The sequence below is a fragment of the Papio anubis genome, chromosome 15 (genome assembly GCF_008728515.1).
Source record: "Papio anubis isolate 15944 chromosome 15, Panubis1.0, whole genome shotgun sequence".
Taxonomy (NCBI): Eukaryota; Metazoa; Chordata; class Mammalia; order Primates; family Cercopithecidae; genus Papio; species Papio anubis.
This window is the reverse complement of record NC_044990.1, coordinates 3,987,923-4,011,953: the sequence shown is the minus strand read 5'-3', so window position 1 is coordinate 4,011,953 and position 24,031 is coordinate 3,987,923. Positions and strand designations below refer to the sequence as shown.

Genomic DNA, 24,031 nt, shown 5'->3' with positions numbered 1-24,031 from the left:
CAGCCTGCAGAACCGTGAGCCAATTTAACCTCTTTTCTTTATAAATGTCCCAGGCTCAGGTATTCCTTTAGAGCAGAACAAAAAAAGACAAACATAGCCATATATGCCTAAAAGTTTAGTGTTACAACACTGCTAATCCCATCCATAACTGAGCCTGGTGGAAAGGACCTTTCCTGCTTCTAAGCCTCAGTCTAACTGGAAACAGATTTTTATCTCACCTGGCCAGGCCTCCTTCCCCATGCAAGAATCCTTCCTAAAGAGGAAAACAAAAATAAACACAAATACCCGAAACGAGTGTTTTCCACAAGTAGTTTAATAATTCCAATACAACTTTTTATTCAAACATTACATGCCAGACACTATACGAGGTGCCGGGATTTCAGGTGTGCGCCACCACATCTGGATAATTTTTGTATTTTTAGCAGAGATGGGGTTTCACCATGTTGACCAGTCTAGTATCGAACTCCTGACCTCAGGTGATCCACCTGCCTCGGCCTCCCAAAGTGCTGGGATTACAGGTGTGAGCCACCGCACCCGGCCTACACTATACTTTTTAAAGTTACGTAAAGTGGATGCTTTCTACTTACTTAAAAAAAAAAAGTCAACTATAAAACAGCCTCAGGCAGGTCCTTCAGGACAGAGTCCAGACGAAGGTGTTATTATTATAGGAGATGATAGGTCTATGCATGTTACTTCCCCTGAAGACCTTCTAGTGGGACAAGATGTGGAGGTGGAAGACAGTGATATGGATGATGCTGACCTTGTGTAGGCCTAGGCTAATGTGTATGTTTCTGTCTTAGTTTTTAACAAAAAAGCTTAAAAAATACAAAACAAATTTTAATAGAAAAAAGCTTATGGAATAGGGACATTAGAGAAGAACAAAGCTATAAAGAAATTATATTTGTACCGCTGTATAATGAGTTTGTGTTTTAAGCTAGGTGTTACCACAAAAGAATAAAAGATTTTAAAAATTAAAGTCTATAAAGTAACAAACTTACAGTAACTAAGGTCAATTTATTATGAAAAAAATTTTCAAATAAATTTAGAGTGCTTGCTTCAGCAGCACACATATTAAATAAATTTGGAGTAGACTAAGTGGACAGTATTTCTAAAGTTTAGAGCAGTGTACAGCAATGTCCTAAGGCTTCGCATTCACTCCCCACTCACTGACTCACCCAGAGCAACTTCCAGTCCTACAAACTCCATTCATAAGTGCCGTCCACAGGAAAGCCATTAAAAAAAAAACTTTTATACTGTATTTTTCTGTACCTTTTCCATGTTTAGATGCATACTTACCTTTGTGTTACAACTGCCTACAGTATTCAGTACAGTCACATGCTGTACAAGATTGTAGCCTAGAAGCCACAGGCTACACCAGAGAGCCTGGGTGTGCTGTAGGCTGTACCACCTAGCTTTGTGTAAGTACACTCTACAATGTTTGCACAGTTATGAAATTACCTAGCAATGCATTTGTCAGAATGTATCCCTGTTGTTAAGTGATGCATGGCTGCACAGAAAAAAAAAATCCGTCACATGTCTATACACTTGCAATGAATAATCAAAAAAAAAATTATGAAAACTATCCCATTTATAATAGCATCAGAAAGAACAAAATACTTAGGCATAAATTTAACAAGAGAAGTATGAAACATATACTCTGTAAACTAGAAAACATTTTTGAAAGATATTTAAGACCTCAGTAAGTGGATTCATAAATTGGAGACTTGGTATTGTTAAAAGAGCAATGCATCCCAAATTCAGCTACAGATTTGGTACAATCCTATTTAAATTCTCGCTACTTTGCATGATTTGCAAGCTGATCCTATAATTAATAAGAAAATTCAAGGGAATCAGAACAGCCTAAACAATCCTGAAAACAAATTTTGAGAATTTAGACTTCATAATTTCAAAGCTTACTATAAAGCCACAGGAATCAAGACAGTGTGGTATTAGCACAAGGACAGACATACAGATCAATGAAAACAGAACTTAATGTTCAGAAATAAAATTTTATATTCATGGTCAATTCATTTTCAACAAGAATACTAAGACCATTCAATGGTGAAAGAATCATCCTTTCAACAAATGACACTGGGACAAATGCATTTCTACATGCAAAAGAATGAAATGAGATCCTTCCCTTACACCATATGCAAAAGAGAGCACAGGCCTAAATCTAAGAGCTAAAACTATAAAACTCTTAGACAAAAACAGAGAGAAAATCTTCACGGCCTTGGATTAGGCAATAGCTTATCAAATACAACACTTTGAGCACAACCAACCAAAGAAAAAATAGCTAAACGATTTCATCAAAACTTAAAACTTTAATGCAAAGAATACCACTAAGTAAGAAAGTGAAAAGAAAAGCTGTAGAATGGAAGATACTTGTAAATTATATATCTGATAAGAGTCTAATATCCAGGATATATAAAAAACTCTTACAACTCAACAATAAAATGGCCAACGACCCAATGAAAAAATGAGCAAAGACTTGAACAGGCATTTCTTTGAAGATACCCAAATAGGCAATAAGCACATGAAAAGGTGTTCAACATCATCATGCATCAGAGAAATGCAAATCAAATCCAAGTAAGATGCCACTTCAGACACATTAGTTAAGCTGGCTAGAATCAAAAAAGCAGATGGAAAAAAGTGTTGGTGACACGGAGACAGAAAGTAAAACAGAGGTTGCCAGAGGCTGGGAGTGGGATAAACAGGGACTTGGCATTTAATCGGTACAGCGTTTCAGTTTTGCGAGATGAAGAGATTTTGGAGATTGGTTGCACAACAATGAATGTACTTACTATGGCTGAACTGTACAATTAAACTGGTTAAAATGGTAAAGTTTATGTTTTATACATTTTACCACAATTTTTAAATTTTTAAATAGCACACATCAGTCTAAAAACTGGAGCCCTCATACACAGCTGATGGAAATGTAAAATGGTGCATGCCTGCTTGGGAAACAGTCTGGCAATTCTTCCAAAGTTTCAACACTGAGTTACCATTTGACTCAGCAATGCCACGCGTCGGTAGATGCCCAAGAGAAATGAAAACAGATGTCCACAGAAAAACTTGTACACAAATGTTCACAGGAGTTTTATTCCTAACAGCTAAAAAGTACAAACAACCCAAATGTCCATCAACCGATGAATGAATAGATACAATGTGGTACATACATACAATGGAGTATCATTCAGCAACGAAAAGAAAGGAAATACTGATTCATGCTACCACAGGGATCAACCTTGAAATCTTAAGCTGTGAAAGGCCACACGTTGTATGAATCATGTATAGGAAATGTCTAGAATAGTCAAATGTAGAGGGACAGACTGTAGATGAGTGGTTGTCTAGGGCTGGGGACTTGAGGGAAAATGAGGACTGCTAATGGGTACAGGGTTTCCTTTCGGAGGGATGAAAATGACTTCAAATTGACTATGGTAATTGATGACTGCACGACTCTGTGGATATACTAAAAACAATTCAACTATATACTTTAAATGGATGAGTTATGTATCAATTAGATCTCAATAGGGCTGTTATAAAAAAGAAACAAAGATGCCAGTTGCTTTGCTGTGGTGTCAATTCTTAACCTAGACAGAAGGTGGTAACAGGCAGAAATGGCACAGTACAAAATGCTGGGTATAATCCCAACTCAGCCATTAGATAGACTGGGTCCGCTTGGGTCACTAAGTTTTTTGATTCTCTATTTGTTCTTATGCAGATAATAATACCTTCCTAGCAATGCATGGCACAGAACAAGCTCATTTATTAGGGTACTTATTGTTACTACTGTAAATAACTCTACTTGATCACAGCCAAAAGGCCAAGAAGCAATTAGTACTGTTAATAACTGTATACAAGTGATGTCATAAGATAACGGTCAAAAAAGCTCTTACATTAAAAAGAGTAATACATGTTCCTCAGAAGTATCAAAATGATGTCTATTCATTCACTGCAGCCATATCATAATGTAGTTCAACACATTTCTGCTAATTCCACAAATATTTTTCAGGAGCATGCTCAGAGGTGGCAAGCAGTGGCTTCTGCAGTGAATGGTAGGACCTGTTATTATTTGAATGTTTGCGTCTTCTTGAAATTTTTATGTTGATCTGGTGCAGATATTCCCAGTTTAAAAAACAATCCAGCTGGGTACGGTGGTTCACATCTGTAATCCCAGCACTTTGTGAGGCCAAGGTGGGAGGATCACTGGAATCCAGGAGTTCAAGACCAGCCTGGGCAAGATGATGAGACCCCCATCTCTACAAAAAATGAAATTTGCCAAGCATAGCTGTGCACACCCATAGTCCCAGCTACTTGGGAGGCTGAGGCACGAGGATCCCTTGGGTCCAGGAATTTGATGCAGCAGTGAGCCATCATTGCACCACCACACTCCAGGCTGGGTGACAAAGTGAGTTCCAATTAAAAAAAAAAAAAAATTCCTATGTTGAAATCCTGTGCTGCGAAGTGATGATATTGAAAGACAGGGTCTTCAGGAGGTGATTAGATCATGGGACAGAGCCCTCTTGAATGGGATTAGAGCCCTTATTAAAAAGGCCCAAAAGCCAGGTTCATGCCTGTAATCCCAACACTTTGTACATGGAGGCCAAGGTGGGAGGATCACTTAAGTTCAAGACCAGCCTGGGCAACATAGGAGACCTTGTCTCTACAGAAAATTTAAAAAATTAGCCAGGCATGGTGGCATGCAACTGTAGTCCCAACTACTCAGGAGGCTGAGGCAGGAGAATCACTTGAGCCTAGGAGTTTGAGGCTGCAGTGAACTACGGCTGCAGAGTGAGACTGTCTCTAAAAAAATTAAAATTAAATTAAAAAGGCCCAAGAGAGATCCCCTTCCTCCCTTCACCATATGAGGACACAGTAAGAAGGCATCATCTAAAAACCAGGAAAGAGGCACTCATCCCCACAGTGAATTTGCTGACACCTCTGTTTTGGACTTCCCAGCCTCCAGAGCTGTAAGAAATACATTTATAATTTCTGGCCCGGCATGGCCAGATACATTGACATATGCCTAAATTATTATGAAAGTATCTGATCTCTTTTTTTCACATATCTATTAAACACTTATTAATGTAATTGTTAAAAGTAACATTGGGTCAGAGAAGTAAAGCAATCTTTGTGTCCACTACTCTTTGATTAATTAAGGAATAATTAAGAAACAGAACTGACAAGGTAATTTTCAACTCCTTTTTGTACTAGAGAGAAAGGAGGCTCATTAACAAAAGTATATACTACAGGCTGGGTGCGGCAGCTTGTGCCTGTAATCCCAGCACTTTGGGAGACCAAGTCGGGTGGATCACCTGGGGTCAGGAGTTTGAGACTAGCCTGGCCAACATGACGAAACCCTGTCTGCACTAAAAATACAAAAATAAGCTGGGCATGGTGGCACGCGTCTGTGGTACCAGCTACTCAGGAAGCTGAGGCACAAGAAGCCCTTCAACCCGGGAGGCGGAGGTCGAAGTAAGCTGAGATCACATCTAACCTGTGCGACACAATGAGACACCATCTCAAAAAAAAAAAAAAAATTGTACACTAGAGCATGAACTTGTTATCTATTAATAATTAAGAGCTAATCAATCATTTCATTATTCATTTAGATATGTGAAATTCTTCAGAGAATTACCAAGCTCCAATTTCACAGAAAACACCGTAAATTCAATGAAACAGGTCCAAGGTGAGAGAAAAGACAGACTGAGGGTCATTGCTGGGACTCCTGCCAGGACCCAGTGTGCTTAATCTGTCCTTGGACTTGCCTGGCCCCATTAATCAAAGGATCTAGTTTGCTGGGAAAATAACATGTTTTTGTGATCTGAAAAGCAGAAAATAAAAGGAAACTGTGACATCATGGGGAAAAAGAGAGCAAATACTATGATTTATTTAGCTGTATTTTCCAACTTTTCTGTACAGATTACATAAAAAGTAATAGATCATCTTAGCTGCCCTTCCAAAGTGGTACCAGGTAAATAAAATGGGTTAAACCAATGGTGTGTTTACAAAACATCAACAACTTCAGCACTGACACCAGATCTGTTTTTAAGTTCAACATGATTTATGTAGATAGTCCTCATAAAATTGTGTTATGGAAAAGACAGACATAACTAACTTCTTGCAGTGTACATGGAGGCTTCTATTTATCAAGAAATAAAACAAAAAATGGATATAAAGCCTAAGAAATTTACCCTTGGACTCTACCTTTATAACAATCACACTTAAGAAGCAGCATACACCAGGAGCCGAACAAGCTCAGATCCCCCACGCCTGTTCCAGCACCCAGCAGAGAGGAGACACGCAGAGGATGCTGTGTTTTGAGTTGAAGGTGACTCTGTTAATAAGCATGTCATAAAACATGCAGTCGTTTTTCTGCAAAGTATTTTAACTATCGCTTTTCAAATTTAAGCTGCATTATGTGCAACTAAAATAATCTTCAAAGAGCAACTTACTCATGTTTTCTAGTAATCACTCTGCATAGAAGCCACTGGGATTTCTAAAGTTTCTCTTCTATGGGAGAAGAAAAATGACACCTGGATCCGTGTCTCTCTAGTTTATTTTTATATCCTCAGGGACTAGCACTATGTCTGGAACAGAGGACGTAGTCAACAAATTGTTTAGAAGAGATGAATAACCTAGCTTTTATAGTAATGATCCATTTCCCTGTTCTAAGCCTAATTAAACTGGTGATTAAATTAAACACTTGGTAAACATTAAGGTAGTTAACTCATAAACATTACTCAACAAGAAGAAATCTAGATAGACAACTCTGAAACACATCCCTTTCTTCCAGCCCTAACTGGCAAGTTTAGCTGTCTGGACTCTGATTCTGAGATCAAGCTGGGTTTCCTTCAGAGTTTCTAATTCTAAAACAATGGTGTAATGAAATGGCCCCTCTTTGGTACCTAAATTATCAATAGAGAATGTTAACTCTTCTCTCTCTTTGTCAAAGTTGCCCTGAATTGGCAATGCAGACTTTTAGCCTCCCTATTTTTGCTAGACAATATGATTGCTATCCAATCTTCACTTTCTTTTTTTTGCCAAAAACAAAAACAAAAAACAAGCGTTATTACTGAGTCTATCACAAAATACTCCACTGCAGGATTAATGCCCTCTACCAAAAGGATTAGACAGCTACAGAACTCTACCCCAGGACATCAGAATACACATCCTTTTCAAGTGCCTGGGTAACATATATCAAGATGGACCAATAATATCCCAGGCCATACAAACCTCAACAAATTTAAATGAATTGAAATCATATAGAGTGTGTTCTCTAACCATAATGGAATTAAACTAGAAATCAATAACAAAGTTAACAAACAAACAAAAAAAATCTCCAAACACCTGGATATGAAACAACACACTTCTAAATAATCCACAAGTCAAGGGGGAAGTCTAAAGGGACATTTTCAGACTGGGTGCAGGAGCTCACACCTGTAATCCCAGCACTTTGGGAGGCCAAGGCAGGGGGATCACCTGAGGTCAGGAATTCAAGATCAGCCTAAGCAACATGGTGAAACCTTGTCTCTACTAAAAAAATTCAAATATCAGCCAGGTGTGGTGGCACACACCTGTAGTCCCAGCTACTTGGGAGGATGAGGCAGGAGCATAGCTTGAACCTGCGAGGCGGAGGTTGCAGTGAGCCAAGGTCACGCCACTATAGTCTGGGTGACAAAGCAAGACTCCGTCTCAAAAAAGTAATAATAAAAAATAAAGGGAAATTTTTAATAATATATTTAACTGAATGAAAATGAAAGTGCAACACATAAAAATGTGTGGAACATAGCGAAAGCAGTGCTGCGAGGGAAACTCATAGCACAAAATGCTCATACAAGAAAAGAGGAACCATCTCAAATCGATCTAATCTCCCACCTCAAAAATCTAGAAAAAGAAGCAAAATAAGCCTAAAGCAAGCAGAAGAAAGAAAGAATTAAGGTAAGAGCAGATATAAAAGAAATTGAAAGCAAATATCAATAGAAAAAATCAATTATAGAGCTGTTCTTTGAAAAGACCGATAATGCGAGCAACTCTACACACATCAACTTGACAACTTCGACAAAATGGATCGCTTTCTTTAAAAATACAAACTACCACAACTCACACAACCGGAAAAGATAACTTCAGCAGCCCTTAACCATTAAGGAAAGTGAATCTGGAATTTCAAAACCCTCAAAAGAGAAATCTTTATGCCAGGGTGGTTTCAGTGGAGAACCGAATTCTACCAAATGCTTAAAAAGAATTAATACCGACTCTAAACTACCTCTTCCGGGAAATGAAAGAAGAAGAAACACTTTCTGACTCATTTTATGAAGCTAGTATTTCCCTGGTACCAAAACCTGATGAAAATAATACCAAAAAGAAAACTATAGACCAATATCCCTCATGAATACAACACAAAAATGCTTAACAAAACAATTCAGCAAAAAATATAAAAATAATTATTCACGGCCGGGCGCGGTGGCTCAAGCCTGTAATCCCAGCACTTTGGGAGGCCGAGACGGGCGGATCACGAGGTCAGGAGATCGAGACCATCCTGACTAACACGGTGAAACCCCGTCTCTACTAAAAAATACAAAAAACTAGCCGGGCGTGGTGGCGGCGCCTGTAGTCCCAGTTACTTGGGAGGCTGAGGCAGGAGAATGGCGTGAACCCGGGAGGCGGAGCTTGCAGTGAGCTGAGATCCGGCCACAGCACTCCAGCCTGAATGGCAGAGCGAGACTCCGTCTCAAAAAAAAAAAAAAAAATAAATAAAAAAAAAAAAAAAAAAAATTATTCACATGACCAAATGGGCTTCATTCCATTTGGATTTATTCCAGGGATCCAAGACTGGTTCAGAATTTGAAAATTAATCAATGTAATCTACCATATTAATAGGCTGAAGAAGAAAAACCATACAATCACATCAACTGATACCGAGAAAGCATTTGATGAAATTCAACACCCATTCTTCAGTTTAAAACCTTTCAGAAAGACAGGAATAGATGGGAACATCCTCAGCTTGAGAAGGAACATCTATAGGAAACCCTAAAGCTAACGTTATGCTTAATGGTGAAGGACTGGATGCTATAGCCAGTACAATAAGGCAAACAACAAACAAAAAAAAGCGGGGGGCGGGGGGGAAATAAAAGGCATATGGACGGGAAGGGAAGAAATAAAGCCATTCCATTTGTAGATGACATGACTGCCCACATAGAAAATCTCAAGAAATCTACCAAAAAAAAAAAAAAAAACCCTCAAAAACCAAGAAACTAAGAACTAATGAGTGAGCTCCACAAGGTTGCAGGATACAAGTCAAACATATTAAAAATCAATAGTCTATTGTGGCTAACAAAGTGAAACCATCTCTACTAAAAATACAAAAAATTAGCCAGGCCTGGTGACACGCGCCTGTAGTCCCAGCTACTCGGGAGGCTGAGGCAGGAGAATGGCGTGAACCCGGGAGGGAGAGGTTGCAGTGAGCCGAGATCGCGCCGCTGCACTCCAGCCTGGGCGACAGACCGAGACTCCGTCTCAAAAAATATATATTTATATAATACCACTTTCTAATCACTCAAAAAAAATGAACTACTTAGGTGTTAATCTAACAAAATGTGTATCAAACCTGTGTGCTGAAAACTGTACAATGCTCATGAAACTAATCGAAAAAGATAAAACAAATGAAGAGACACACTGTGTTAACTGATTGGAAACTTAACATAGTAAAGACATCAATTCTACCCAAAATCACTATCAGATCCCAGCAAGTTTTTATGTAGATGGAGAGAAGACTATTCTAACATTAACACAGAAAGGGAAGAGAGCTAGCTAAAACAATTTTAAAAAAGAATAAAGGAATCAAGTCTATCCAATTTCGAGATGTATGCAGCTATGGTAATCAAGACTGATACTGACTGAGGTATAGACATACAGATCAAAAGAACAGAGTAAATAAGCCAGAAGCAGATCTACACAAATAAAACCAACTAATTTTTGAAAAAGAAGCAAAAGTAATTGAATGCAAGAAGAATGTCTTTTCAACAAACAGTGCTAGAGCAATTAGACATCTACAGGCCAAAAAAAAAACAAAAAACAAAAAACAAAAACACTGACCTAAATGTCATGCCTGCTACAAAAATTAACTTGAATGGATCACGGACTTAACTGTAACATGTAAAACCACAAAAGTTTTAGAAAAAAAAAACACACACACACACAAATCCTTCAGGATCTAGGACTAGGGCAGAGTTCTTAGACTTGATACCAAAAGCATCATCCATTAAAGGAAAAACTGATAAACTGGACCTCATCAAAATGAAAAACTCTCATTCTGCAAAGGACCTTGCTAAATGGCTGAAAAGCCAAGCCACTGATTCAGAAAACATTTGCAAGCCACATGTCTGAAAGAGTGTTAGTATCATCGGAGAATAACACTGGGTGAAAAAAGCCACTCCTAAACATTCCAGTTTTAAAATATTTTTGAAAGGACAAAATTATACAGAGAATAAAGCAGTGGCTCTCAGGGAGAAAGGCAGGGGTGGGGCAGAGGAGAGCAGGTGTGGCTGCAGTGAGCGCATATGGACAAGCATACAAGTGTGTAGTGACCGGAAATTTCTGCATCTTGACCAAATCAATGTCAAGATCCTAGTTCCACTATTGTAGTACAGTCTTCCAAGACATCATCATTGGGAGAATCTGAGTAATCCCACCGAATGATCTCAAAATGAAAAGTTAGATTTAAAACACTGATAAACAAGAGTGTTGAGGTATTTGCTGATACAATTAGATACTGCCTTAACTTTCAAATCCCTATGCTTTTCTTAGGCCAACCAGCTCTGTCTCTTCTGTGTCAGATGCTGACTTTCCCAACATTCCTCCAGCTAAGCAAACCCAACTACGCACCAAAGCTTTGTTATTCATATAACCAGTCACTAGGATTGGGTATGCCATTAATCTGCAAGTTCAAAATTAGCTTACAGGCCTTTTCTTGAATAGCCAACCCTCACCACTGATACAAGGACAAATGCAGACGTCTGTCCGAACATGTGGAAATCTGCACAGCTGACCCAGTCGGGCACCAGCAAGCACATGTGGCCACCTCCTTGTTGGGCCATTTGTAATTATCAGTCCTCTACGCTGTTCCCTTCACCCATCCTTGTGGCACTCCCACTGTCATCTGCAGGGCACTGTAGGTGGGAAAGAAGTAGGACGTGGCTACTGTCATTCATTACGAAACCACATGTGAGACTCGTGTGACGGCATCGGCAATCCCAGCACCGATTCTCCTCACTAGACCCTCCCCATGGAAGCGGCAGGTGTCAGATCTGACCTGCGTGTTCTGGGACGAGGGTCACGACTTCACCATCTTCCTTCGTCTCCTGCAAAACAACAGCGCTGAACACATGAGGCAGTGATGGGCACCACTTTCCAAGTGCCTCATGCTCAGATGGCACCACAGCCATTTCCTGGGGATCTAAAACCACCCAGCTCCAGTGAGCAGTCGGGGGCTGTTGAACGTCTCACTCGTTTGATGCTGCAGGGTTCTTCGAATGGGGAAATACATTTCCAACTAAAATTCCACGCAAATTCTCTTCCTTCTGTAAACTCATCACTGCAGGGTTCAGAGAGAAGGAGCATGGAGGAATGTGTTCCATGCTTGTTCTTTCTGAATCCCGCACTGATGAGTTTACAGAGGGAAGAGAATAACCACGCAAGTGTAACTGGTTACCGGACATTCCAGTTCTTTTTCAAACAATCCCATCAAAGAACACTCTTCTGTTTCCAAGAACGAATCATACAAACCTATGCTTCTCGGAGTTGCTGCTGTTTGTAAATTGTCTCTCAGTGACTAAAAAGTGCGTCCAGGTCTTTCAGTGGACCTGCGAGTCCACCCAGACAGGGTGGCTGTCCCAGTTCTGGGGAACACGGCCCAGGAACCCTCTTGCTGAACCAGTCTCCTTGCACAATGATCTTTTGACGCCAGACTGATGGGCAGAGATAGCCATTATCTTCACCTCAGGAGAAAGGTGTTCCAATTCACACAGTGTTCTTCAAAAGCCTCAACCTGACGACAACAGAGACGCACTCTGCAGAGGGGGAGGGCGTTTCCACGGGAGACTTTCCACGAAAGCCTAGAAAGTAGCACCTCTTGCTGACGACAGACAATTCCTTCTTCATTCAGAGAGTCCTCGTCCCAGAATGAGAGAGAAACTGAAGGAGATGAGTAGTGTCCACCCACACAAATTTTAAAAGGCTGCTAGATTCCTATGGTAGGACATCAACAAAAATATAGTCATCCACTTGGACGATTCCAGCTCAGCAGTTGAACATGCACCGAATCAGAATAAGCCAGTATGCTTTAGAATAATTGTTGTGTGGGGTTTGACTTCATTAATCACAGCAGGCTTAGAAGTAGCCCTCAGGAAGCCAATACGATCAAGTTACTTCCGAGATGCTAGTGTGGAAATTTAAGGGACTATGCTACCAAATCAGACATACTGAGGCAGTGGCTGGAGCATGATTTGACCTATCCCCCTGCACACATTTGAGGCCTAATGTGATAAACCGAAGACAGGACTTTGTGCTGCCAAACCATTCAAACTCTGTGTACTGCCTGAAGCTATCTGGTTTGGGCCTCTCCAGGGGTGAGAACTTTGTACGAAGAGATCACATTTAAAATAAGGATGAGACAAAGCAGGGAGAGTTCTTGCTTTCTCCTCCAAGACAATCTCTGTATCAGAAGGGAGGTGTTCATGGCACAGAAGTGCTCATGGCCTGAGTATTTTTCGGATTGCCGAGTGGAGTCTGCAGGCAGAGCAGCCAGGCAGGAGAGGACAGTGGGGACTCACTGAGCCACCCGAAACCTCTGGAAGCAGAAGACTCGAGACTGAGAAGAAAGGTCTACAGGAGGTTACCTTCTTCCCTCACCTCCCATCCTGCAGAGAGCCTGAGTGAGAGGAGACAGACTAGAAGAGGAGGAAAGAATTGAGTTCCTGCTGAGAAGTGACACTGGGTACCTGTGCCAGACCCCCATCTTGATGCTCCTGGAGCCACATGACCTCGGGAAGGGAAGTTATAGGACAGGCTGCTGGTCCCAACTCATTTCCAGGGCAGAGTCTGGAGAAGGTGTCTGCTTTTGAGCTGTTTATCTCAATGCCGGTCAGTGAGGGCAGCAGTCAGAAATACAACAAAGAGAACCCAGACTGATTCTGAAATCAGTCTACTCGCACCTTACGACTTGTCGTGAAAAAATAAAATGATCAAAAGAAGCTGCCACTTTCCTTACCCAGAATCCCACTGTTTAATTTACAGTGAGGCCAGGAGTCCAAGACTCAACTCAAGGGGAGTTTTCCGGGGTTAATCCCTCACTCCACATCAGCCTGGTATAACACCATTCGTGTTCTATCACATTCCAACCACAGGCCACGCAGAGACCCCAAGGCCAGGCGAATCCTAACTTGGTAACACAAGCAGGCTCTTCAGTAAGCCGAGCCCAGCAGGTTACTCTGGGGATTTTAGATTGGTTTTAGAAAAGTTAAACGGTATTGAATCTGATAGAAAATCTAAAAAAGAAAAGAAAACAACAACAAAGAAGAAAAGTCAAAGGGAGAAAGCAGGTCTGGTGGATGGCAAAACATTCCATTTACAGAATACTGTGTGGGCCTTTTTTTTTTTTTTAAGTATATTTTGAATTATTTAACTTCAAATATCTTTAATTAAAATGGATTTTTAACTTTCCTCATTTGAATATATAACACTTTTGAATATCACGGAAGTTGCAGATATTAATATATGCCCTTCCTTCTTTCTCGTTTTGAATGAGGGCTGGAGGGATGTTATTTCAGAAGGAGGCATGGAACATTTAAGCCAGGGCAACTCCTTTGAAGGCCTGTATTTCTAAACCCTATTCAGTCCGTGGGTAACCGAGTGACAATGGTAAGACCACACAATGGAGGCTGGTCTTTACCATCATACTGGGCTGCTTGTGTGCTGCCACACAAAAGTTTCCCCAGCGGCAGAGTTCTGCCTAGTGATTTAGCAGCAGAAAAAAATATAGTGACTCAATTATTTCCATTTGCAACAAACACTGAAATGTACTGGGGCCAATTTAACAGTAAACGGTTACTTGCAAGCTGGCAGGGCGAAACAAAACCAAAAACATAATCTGTCTTTTTCACAGAAGGAGAACAAATCATAAACTCGAGATATGAATTCACATATTTCTCACGTATGTAATTAATTCAACCACCCTACCAGGACTGATTCTGCGGTGTAAGAAATTAGAAACCGACAAGAATTACACTGGATCCCAGGCTTCACTCCAAGGGCACCGGCTATGGGTCACTTACTCAAGTCTTACAGTCCTGGGTAAACTCAGTTTTAATAACTTGTCGGCATATTTTAGGATAATTGCTGCATGGGGTTTGATGTAATTAATCTCAGCAGGGTTCACAGAAGGCTCACGAAGTCGGCATGAAAAATGTCCTTCAGATGCTGTATTATTAAAAGTTGAATAATTACGTCACAAAGAGGCAGAAATAGAGAAGGCTACCATTATACATTAAGACCAAAAAAAAAAAAAAACCCTACTTTGCCCAAGCTGACAGAGAGAGAAACATGTTTGTATCTCCACAGTAGGAAAAGGGATAAAACTGCGAGCTCAGTGTCAGGGCTGATGCGGTTGCTCAACATTTGCTGAATGAATAAAACAATGAATGAAGGCAGAGTGAGTATCCATGATGGGATAAGAAATACAAAAAGATCATACACTCTTTCCAATAATGTTTAGAAATACATAGTTTATAACGATGAAATTTAGATCCTAGAAGACACATCACTTGCCACACAAGGCCAAGTCTAGAGATGGAGTGAGTGAGTGTGTGAGTGTGTGTGTGCGTGTGTGTGTATGTAAACTGGCACTTGGGTACAACTGATTGGTTGGAGAAGGTACGAAATCCTAGGGCACTCAATTCACGTAACATTCCCATTCACACCATTCACACACAAGTGTTGGTACTTCATGATTTTACAATCTGGCTGTTCAGAACTCAAACTTGTACTGCTGAGAGGTGAGGAAAATGGTGCCAGGTGCTGGGGAGGCTGGCCTGTGGGCCCTGTGTTCTCTGTTGGCAGCATCATCTTCTGTGTCTCTGCCTGGGATTAGCTTACAGAATGAGCTGTGGACATCCACCGCACTGGAGCTGTTTTACTTCCCAACTCTCAGACCAAAGGAGAGGACGACCACCGCGTCCAAACTGGCACACGTTCAACACTGAACGAGCATTCATTACACAACCGACACGGTGCCACCACCACCTTCTCCTATCACAGGACCATCACAGCCTCCACCACCAGAGAGACACACACAAAGCACTTCCTGTGTGATGGCCAGGACACTCCTCTGGCATTTTACAAGGACCAATTCATGGAATCCTCACCTATGACGGTGGTTCCCAAACTTGACTACGCCTGAGAAGCTTTCAAAAATGTCAATGCATAGGTCATACCCCAAACCAATCATAACATTTGGGTGCAGGAGGAGGCACCAATGTTTTGAAAGGCCCTCTGGTAACTCAAACACATGCAGCAAAGGTTTCGAACCCCTGAGAGACGGGAACTGCTACGATCTGAACGTATGCGTCCCTCCAAAATTTTGATGTTGAAAGTTAAACCTCAAGGTGATGATGTGAAGAAGTGGGTCCTTCTGGAAGTGATTAAATCATGAGGGCTCCCTTCTCGTGAATGAGATTAATGCCGTCATAAAAGAGGATTACCGTTCTCTGCAAATACTGTGAGGCGGTGATGGAGAGTAGCTGTTCAGAGCCGCCAGGAAGCACACGCTCTAAAACAGTGGCTTTCAAATATTTCTGTGGTTGAAATACACGTAGAAGGCGCGTTAAAATACAGACTGCTGGCTGCCCCCCTACAGAAGCTCTCATTTAATAGGTCTGGCGGAAGCCCTAGAATTTACTTTTCTAACAAACCCCCAAGTGTTGCTGAAGCTAGAACCATGCCCTGAGCACACAGACTCAGTCATGACTGACGTGCTTAGGGCTGTAGTGACACAGATTCTCAAGGGTCCCTCGAGTCACCAAGCGGGAGCCCATGTCCTCACCTCTGCTTACGCTGTCCCCCAGGGCTAGAAGGTTTTCCTCTGTCAGCTCCTTCCCTACTTGCTCACTCCTCTGTCAGAATTCAGCCCACACTGGACTCAGCTCCTCCTCCAGGAAGCCTTCCTGGATCTTTGAACTCTCATCTTCTTCCCTAACTGACTGCCACACTCACTACTTTTCACTGCTTTGCTTCTACATATGGGCCTCTCCCTCTAGACAAGAATATGAGTCTTTTCATGAAAACAGGGACTGTTTCTGATCCATCTCTCCATCTTCAGCATCTAATACACAAACCACAGTATTACATGTACATTTACGCTTACAAACGAGCATGAAGTATCATCAGTGTTACACTTGGGATAGCAGAATCTACAAATCCACGTAAATCCCTGATGAATCTGAGACAGACTTTTACACGCCACAGAAGAGCACTTCACCCCCAGGAAGGGTGGAAGTGGAGCACATTTCTGAATCAGAGCCTATTTTTGTTTTAGCTACAGAGTCACAACACACAACCCGGATGTGTTTAGAAGTACATGTGCAAGTTGTTTAGGACTCAGGGCACATTTACCTATCTCTACATCACCCATGGTGACTAACAGCTAGGGCCTGAGCTCAGAACCCAGTGTAACGAGACTGGATTGTCACACTGACACTCAAGCACAATGGACTGCTCACTGCTCCTATCACACAGAGCAACATTTTCTGCAGAAGAGTGTGATCAGCGTTCCGATCAGCAGTACCACAAATCCATCTCACTGCCAGCCTCCTGCCCCCACAGGAATAAGACAATCAAAGCCCGCCCTCTCCTCGCACCTGTCCCAGATAGTGGGTGAAGATGCCCCCTCTCCTGCTGCGAAAGTTGGGGTGGGATGGGTGGGGGGTGCAACTGGGAAGGGCTTAGAGAGGAGAGGAGGGCAGGAGACTGGGTGGCCCAGGAACCCAAAAGGCAGCTCGCCTCCCTCCACTGAAACTCTCCAGTCTGGCCATTTCGGACCTGTGCTCCACTTGTCTCGAAGCAGAGCGTGCCAGTCTTAGGAAACAAAGCCCGCTCTGGTGTGAGTTGGGGTGGACGGGAAAGGCTGGCCCCTCCCCTCTCCGGGACTGGACACGTGGAGTCCTCTAGGAGGGTAGAGATGGCTGCTGGTGGGTCTTCAGGGCAGACCTGGCATGCTGGGGCGGGAGACACTCCGAGGCAGGCACAGGATCACTTAAGTGACAATGTCTGTGCTCTCATGATGCCACAAAGACCAGGGAAGCCCTGCTTCAGGGAAATGGGTGGAAGTGATTGCTCACCCAGAAGTCAGGTCCTTTAAGGTCCTGGTTCACTGAAGCAACAGCCCCATTTCCGAGATGCTGGAACATGATGACCATAGGACAGTCATTACCTGTGTCCACCAAAGCTGACATCCTGACCACAGCACATGGCCACAACCACACACGTACACGGGAAACACAGACGCCATTCTCCTTGCATTCTGCAATGTTGCCACAGCTCCCCAGGGTTCTTGCAGGCACGCAGGGCATCGTTCACAATCCCGAAGTGAGAGCGAGGGCTGGACTGGGAACTCCTCTGAGCCCTCAGGCTCATGTCCCTTGGTCCCCTGGTCTCTCCTCTCCAGCTTCACCCTCAGCTCAGCACGCAGGAGCCATCCGTGTCGTGAAAGGTTCTGCGGTGCCCTTTCTGCCTCAGGGAGTTACAGGTTACAGGGAAGACAGACACACCGAGGGATGCATGTGGATCTCCTAAGCCAAGAAGCCCGGGGTCCAGTCTCAGTCTTGCCACTTACTACGGGGCTCTGGCCATGACAGCTTCCCTGAACCTCCATCTCATTTAGGGAGCACTGAAACTTAACTTGCTCCTCAGTTATAACCATCCTCACCTAAACCACAGAACAGAGGACACCTCGTGTAATACTTCCTCCCTTCTCCCCAGGACGGCACCTGATCACCCATCTCAGCCTAGCAGGGAGGGGTGAAGCCATCACACAGGATGCCTACCTCAGGGCGTCAGGGTTTCATTCTGTCCAGACAGGCTGATACGGAGGAGGTGAGCATCACAATTCAGCAACACCCTGTAGGTTCCCTGGGGGAGCCAGCAGAGGCATTAAACAGGGAGGGAGCAGAGGCAGGAGCAAGCGGGCTCAGCAGGAGTCCAGAGAAGGGTGTGGGTACAGCAGAGGCCAACAGAAAAACAGCAACCTACTCCATGCTCCCCCTTTACTGCTCTTTTATTTGTGATGCAAAGATGAAGAAAATCAGGTAAGCACTTTGTACCAATGCATTTCTCTCCACAAATGTAAAATACAATGAAACATTCCACGCACTGATTTTCAAATTGCCATGTATTATATGGTTTCCCTCAAGAAAACCACGTACGTTTGGTGTTTCTTCCTGGTGTTTTAGAAGTAACAATGACAGTTCCTTCTAAAACATTTGAATTTATACTACTGTGATGTTATGATCCCATTTATGCTATCACATGTCTCATAAGCAAACATTTCCTTCAATGTTTAGTTTTCAGACAAAAAAGAAAGGAAAGCAACGGTAAGTTCCCCTTCTAAGCAAATCCTTCCAATGCCTCTTAGTTCAGGGGAAAGGAAGGGGAAGGAAACTTCGTTGCTTTCAGCAACAAATAGAGAGGTTACCCCACCAAGCTATAGGGCCAGGCATTGAGCCCTGAACCAGGGAGGCCTTAGAGCCAACTCTGTCCTGCTGCTTTCCCTTGAATATGCCACTTTATTTCCCTGGACCACGGTTTCCTCGGCTGCAGAATTTATAAGGTCCCTTTCAGCTATCAAGGTGCATGCTCTGCTTCAGTGTCTGTAAAGTAGAAATACTACTTGCCTCCAACTCTTAGGAAGGGAAAGACTAACAAAGAAATGTTTGGACAAGGCTTTAATATTACATAATGAAATGGATATAAATAAGACTCACACAGTCACACAGCTAACAGAGACCACAAAGATCTGTCCAGCTAAAGTGAAACGGAACTCTCAATGCACGGGAGGAGACAGCTGGGAATGGTCTTTTTTTTTTTTTTTAACTTTACTTTTTTAGAGACAGAGTCTCTCGTTCTGTCACCCAGGCTGGAGTGCTGTGGCAAAATCATAGCTCGCTGCAGTCTCCACCTCCCAGGCTCAACAGATCCTCTCACCCCAGCCTCCTGAGTACCTGGGACCATCACAACCAGCTGATTTCTTGTTTTTATTCTTTAGAGATAGGGTCTTGCTATGCTGCCCAAGCTGATCTCAAACTACTGGGCTCAAGCAATCCTCCTACCTCGGCTTCCCAAAGTGCTGGGGATTACAGGCATGAGCCACTGTGCCCAGCCAGGTCATTTTTATGCCACTTTCTTCAGGGTTTCCTGTGGCTAAGAGGGAAAGTAGGCTGATAGCATGGATAAGCTGACAGCCCAGGCATTCGTCCCAAGCTTTCTGAGAGACATCCAGCATTAAGTTTTCTCCGTGCACTGTCCTACAAGTATAGAATGTGTGTCCTCCACTGGTGTACATTGCAGACTAAATAAAACATGTCAAATAACAATCTCCTTTCCAATGCTAAACTCCAGGCATATCTGAGTTCAAGAGGTCACCCAGCAGGGAAGCTTCACTGTCTGGTGAGAAGAGGGCCTCCAATGCTGGGCAGTGGCAAGAAGGCATGCCCGTTACCTCCTCTGAGCCTCCCTCTTCTCATCTGTCAAATGGGGACAGTAGTAGATCCTTCATTACAGGGATGTGTGGAGGATTTTAAATGAGTACTGATGCACATTAAACCCTCGGAACAGTGCTTGGCACACACCGAGAGTTTGGTAAATGCTACCTGATGTCAATATTGACATTATTTAAGAACTGTGTAGAAGATACGACTTCAATAACAAAATAATCAGGCAGAAGCAGTGGCAGACGGGAGGGTCCTGAAATCCAGAGTCCTCCTGCAGAAATGCAGCTGCTGCTCCTCGCCTCTGACACTTGCAGACATTCGGAGAGAAAGCCGTCTGCAAAGTGACAGAGGGCGGACTGGAAGGAACACAAGGAACCCAGGGATACTGATGGAGCATGGAAACCCGCAGCAGAAGGCACCAAGGCAAGGTGTGCCCTGCGGGCGGGGCAGGCTGTGGCTGGGCAGAGTGCCTGCCAGGGAGAAGTAGGGCAAAGGGAAGAAAGCACCTGTGGGAGAAACACGGGGAAACAAGGAAGAAACCGGCACATGCACAGGAGCACAAATAAGGAAGGAGATAGGAGAACTGGGTGGAGGCAGATGGCAAACGTGGGGGCCAAGGGAGGTAGATGAGAATTAGGATACGGGATACTAAGACAAGGCCGCACGAAACTCTAAAGGATGGGAGGAGGGCAGAGAACAGGGAGGGTGCATGACTTAACAGGCACCCCAAGAATAATGCAGTGAGGAGGTTTGCAAGATGGGGGAGGGGGGCATTAGGAAAAAAAGAAGAATTTGCTGGGAAAGGTGGAAAAAGAAAAGGAGTGAGATTTCTGCGCCTGTTAGCAAGGGGAATAAAGGAGAGCAAATCGCTGGGAGACCAGGAAGGGTTCGCAGGGAAGAAAACACGAGGCGGCAAAAAACTAAGGGAGATACAGAGAAAACCCTGGCGGGGGGAGGTGCATAACATAAGGCTATGGGATGCCATGGGAACAAGGGCTGAATAAATTCACAGTATTATTCTATCTATCCACATCCCTATGCAATGCTGGGAAGCAAATGACCTACAGGGTTTTGTTTGCTGGCCTTGGTTTGGTTTTCCTGCACTTGGAGGGAGGGGAAATTTGCTCAAGCTCTGTAACCTTGCAGTCAGATGGGTGGCCCAGCCCAAGTCACCCGAGCTCCCCCTGACGCTGGCAGCAGCGCTGGCTTCTACCTGCCTGGGGCTGGAGTACCAATTCCCCACCTCCAGCACAGAACGGGACCAAACCAATTCCGCCAATGCACTCCCTGCAGTCCACAGACGACGGGCACCAGGTCCCAAAATCTTTCCCCTGGAATGAGACTCCGCTGGTACCAAGAGAAACTTGCTTTCTAAACTAAGCTCTCCAACCGCATCGCTCCGGGTTCCCGGAGGCACCAGCCACGCCAGCCGAAGGAGCAGAGCGTTACAGGGCTCCGCCGCGCCAGGCTCCCCAGACTCTGCCACCCCCACGGCCGCCCCCGCAGGCCAGGCCCCGCGAGCTGGGAGCGCGGGGTGAAGTTACGAGGCGACCTCCCTGCAGGTGTCCGGCTGGAAACGGCCTTTAGCAAGAACAGCACGTGCACGTCCTCCCAAAGGCGATGGTGCCGGGCGGCCCAGAGGGCGCAGAGCCACCGCCGGGCAGGGAGCGGGCGCACGGACCTAACAGGTGAGCACCCGGCAGCCTCTACCAGCGGCGGAAGCAGAGGCGAAGGAGCTGGGAGCTGGACATCCCGAAGCCCCGAGGCAGTCCACTGGGTGGGACTCAAGTCCTCCCGGGATTCTTCCTAACAGCCCGTGCCCGCGCCTGCCCGGCAGAGCCGCGCGCCCGACGCCGTCTTACCTCCAGCGGCGCCGCTTGGCGGAGCCTCCAAAGTCAGCGTGTCCAACACGTCCCTGCCCTCAGAGCTACCTCCGGTGCCGGCGGAGCCCCGGGGTCGCCACGCTCTCGGAGGAGCCTGGGCTCCAGTGCGCGCCCTCGGAGCTAGCGGCGGGCACGGCGGCCGCGGGAGAAAGCGCAACGCAGACTCTCCCGCGCCGCGGCTGCACACTCCGCCAAGCCACGCCCCAGCCCCGCTCCCCACCAGGCCACGCCCCAGCCCCCGCTCCCCACCAGGCCACACCCCAGCCCCGCTCCCCACCAGGCCACGCCCCCAGCCCAGCTCCCCACCAGGCCACGCCCCCACCCGGGTTCCCTCCCCAGGCCACGCCCCCAGCCCGGCTCTTCCCCCGCCCCCATATCAAGCCACGCCCCCGGTCTAGCTCACTCCCTCGGGCCAAACCCTCGGCCCAACCACGCCCTCGACCACGCCCCCACACTACCAACCACAGCCGGGGCCCCCCACCCATCAAAAACAGTTCCCCGGCCAGGCATGGTGGCTCACGCCTGTAATCCCAGCACTTTTGGAGGCCGAGGCGGGCGGATCACCTGAGGTCAGGAATTTGAGAACAGCTTGGCCAACATGGTGAAACCCCGTCTGTACTAAAAATACAAAAATTAACCGGGCATGGTGACAGGCGCCTGTGATCCCAGCTACTCAGGAGGCTGAGGCAGGAGAATTGCTTGAACCCGAGAGGCGGAGGTTGCGGTGAGCTGAGATCGCACCACTGCACTCCAGCCTGGACGACAGAGCGAGACCCCGATTTAAAAAAAAAAGAAACAAACAAAAACAGTTCCCTCAGCCACCAGCCAGCCCCCACCCCCCAGGGTGGGAGGAGGAGTCTCATCTCCCGGGCAACCGTGCCCCACTGCCCACTGCCTCACCTCTGCCTGGGCCAGAAGTTCACTCCCTGTGAAAGGAAAACGCAGGGTAAGGATTTTTAAGTCTACACGTTTCCCAGGGCCTAGGGCAAGTCTTGAGTAGACTGTTTCAGTAAACCGACTCAAAGGCCTGTCACCTTTCTTGTGAGGCTCAAGGCCTAATCATTAATTGACATGAAAACCACAGAAGAGACGCAAACCCTTCTGTGCTGGGATCTGTGCCCCAGTGCTCCATGTTCCCTGATAGGCAGCTAATGGAATTCATCAAATAAATACATGCTTTCTACAAATGTAGTTTTTTAGAAGATTCATTTAGTGGCTAGCACTATTATCTATAAATGTCTATTTTCTTTTATAATCAAAGAACAATACCCACAATCTGTAAACTAAAAAACATTAAAAAATTATATTGCCCAATGAAAAGTGAAAATTGATTTTATGTATGCTTTTTAAATTATTGAGAAAACTCTGTATGATACTGTAATGGTGGCTTCATGTCATTATGCATTTGTCAAAACTCAGAATTTACAGCATGTGGTGTGAGCCTCCTGTAAGCCATGGGCTTAGTTCATCTTAATGTACCAACACGGGCCCATCAATCATAACAAATGTGCCACTCGAATGTAAGATGTCAGTACAAGCAGTTGTGCTTGGAGGGAGGGCGTGAGGGAGTGCATCAGAACTCCGTGTACTTTCCATTCCTGCTTTCTAAACCTAAAACTGCTCTAAAAATAGTCTATTAATTAAAACACACACCAAGATTAATGGTAATTATCTGTGGGTGGTAGAAATACGGGCAAATTTTCTTTAATTCTTTGAATTATTATTGAAATTACTCAAAGTTTTAACAATGACCGTGTATTTTTAAAGCTGAAAAAACATAAAAACCAAACCTTGGAAAATTTTAGAAACACAGTATGAGAGACTAATATTATTGGCTATTCCATTTTATTTCTACTCTATAAAAAATCTGCACGAAGCACTCACAAATGCCAAAATGAAATCTATATTAGTATTATTTAAAAAGGCTATCATGGTCTAAATTGAGGCGTTTTTATCTCTTTAGAATTAGCACAATTCTGAGGAGAAGATTTTGATTTTTCTTTAAGAAAACAATTGTATTTCAAAAGGTTATTTCTGCTTACTTGGAAACCACTATTAATATTTACATGCGACACTTTTTTATAGTGAAGAAAACACTGTATTTGAAATTATATCCTTGGGAAACAGGCCTGGCCCTCAGATGAATGGATTTCTGTGGAGTGATACCGACTAGACCTGAAGACCCCCGCATCCTTGAGGCCCTGTACAAGCCCTGGCTCGGTGCTGGGCGTTGCTGAGTCTCAGCTTCCTCGTCAGTGAGCAGGTGACAGTGGCACCTCACTCTGCATTGGGTGGAGAATTAGAACTTTAGCCCATGTGAGACTCTTGGTAGCAACTTAGCACATACAGGTGCTTGCTGATTGTTAGTTAGTGTCTTCTAAAAAATAT

The 24,031-nt window shown here is 44.3% G+C and overlaps 1 protein-coding gene across 2 annotated transcripts in view; it reads right to left on the bottom strand.

Annotated features, from left to right (window-relative positions):
• SPATA13 (spermatogenesis associated 13) overlaps positions 1-21,831 on the bottom strand; it is a 152,065-nt gene extending 130,234 nt beyond the window's left edge. Inside the window, exon 1 of one of the 2 annotated variants that reach the window (XM_009191642.4) lies at positions 21,623-21,831. The gene's annotated coding sequence lies outside the window, so the exon portion shown is untranslated. The remainder of the gene's footprint in view (positions 1-21,622) is intronic. The other variant, XM_031655766.1, reaches the window with a different exon arrangement.
• Between the last annotated feature and the right edge of the window lie 2,200 nt (positions 21,832-24,031).